Source organism: Scylla paramamosain, chromosome 24 (assembly GCF_035594125.1).
Source record: "Scylla paramamosain isolate STU-SP2022 chromosome 24, ASM3559412v1, whole genome shotgun sequence".
NCBI classification, from domain to species: domain Eukaryota; kingdom Metazoa; phylum Arthropoda; class Malacostraca; order Decapoda; family Portunidae; genus Scylla; species Scylla paramamosain.
This window is the reverse complement of record NC_087174.1, coordinates 10,851,870-10,853,327: the sequence shown is the minus strand read 5'-3', so window position 1 is coordinate 10,853,327 and position 1,458 is coordinate 10,851,870. Positions and strand designations below refer to the sequence as shown.

Here is a 1,458-nt window from a genome sequence, read left to right as displayed (position 1 = left end):
TAAGTCTCTGTTGTGTATGGTACTAGAGGTTAACATGGATCCTCTATGGTGCATGTGACAGAATTAAGTAGTTCAACCTCTAATAGGCCTAAGAATTACTAAACGGTCATAATCCCTCCACTACTCTTGACCTGTGGCGTGCGGTGGCAGGGCGGGGTGACAGGAGTGCCTCTGGGGCGAAAACCAGCGGCTGTGTAAGAATTATCGTACGAATATTGGCATTTACTACATCTGATATTGCGTAGCTCAGTCTGTTGTAAGGTTTAGATGGAAGTCTGATATTTGTTACGGCTACGGATTCAAGTGAAGGTGACGGTTTGACTGAACTTTGCGTAACTGAGCGGTGATAACTATTACGTATGACCTGACTGAAAATTGTGGGTTGTTGGGGTGCCTTCCTCTCTTCAGCCAGACAGTGGAGGAACTTGTATGTACTTCAATATACGGGATTCGTGTGTGTGTGTGTGTGTGCCTACGTGACCCAGCCGTCGTCTCCTTCCTTCCTCACGCCACCTCTCCTCACCTCACTTTTATCACCAATCATCTCACCCACACAACCAAATCCACAAAGACAACCATGAACAGAACCACCGGCACCACCAGCACTTACCTCACCACAGCACAGCACTGCACTCCTGCGACGGACACACACAGAAAAAAAGGATAACTTAAAAGAGGCACTACCCGGACCGACACACAGCAACACCTCTCTGCCTCTGCTCCCAGACCCATCACTCCCATCACTCCCTGCATTGACGTCACCGGGATCAAGTCAAATGAGTCTTTTTTTGTCTCTCTAAATAAACGTAGGACAAAAGTTTTATTTAGAAGTATATGTACATTAATTCAAAAGGTAAAACATTGTAATATATTAAGACGATAACTATACGTTGTTGGCTTTTTAATCAATCTATTTATGTATTATAGAGCTTAACTTCAGCTCACTAGTCTCCCTCTACCGCTAGTTAAGGAGATAACAAGCGTGTGGTTGCCAGATACTGCGTTCTGTTTCATCATTAGTATATTGATGTCTGTTGCAGAGAGAGAGAGAGAGAGAGAGAGAGAGAGAGAGAGAGAGAGCTGCTGTACATTATAATAAGTTTATTTCTTCCTCCTTGCATCTCTACCTTCCTCTTTATTCGCAAAACTTAACATCCTCGAACTTACGACTTGCAGTTCTCTCTCTCTCTCTCTCTCTCTCTCTCTCTCTCTCTCTCTCTCTCTCTCTCTCTCTCTCTCTCTCTCCGTGGTTTTCTCATGCTCGACTTTTAACCAAACAAACGAATTTATGGTCGGCCTGATTCCGTCCCCCTTTCCCCTCCCTCCCCTCTCCACTCCCTCTCCTTCCTCCCCCCTCTCTCTCTCTCCTCCCCCTTCCTTTTCCCCCTCTTTCCTTCGCTCACAATTCTTTCCCTTTTCCCCTCCCTCCCTCGCTGTCAAGTAGTACATTCTCTCTCT

At 45.7% G+C, this 1,458-nt stretch overlaps 1 long non-coding RNA gene across 2 annotated transcripts in view; it reads right to left on the bottom strand.

Annotated features, from left to right (window-relative positions):
- Positions 1-738, bottom strand: part of LOC135112942 (uncharacterized) — a 237,930-nt gene extending 237,192 nt beyond the window's left edge. For both annotated transcript variants that reach the window (XR_010274630.1, XR_010274629.1), the window contains exon 1: positions 611-738. This is a non-coding gene — a long non-coding RNA (uncharacterized LOC135112942). The remainder of the gene's footprint in view (positions 1-610) is intronic.
- Positions 739-1,458: the final 720 nt, after the last annotated feature.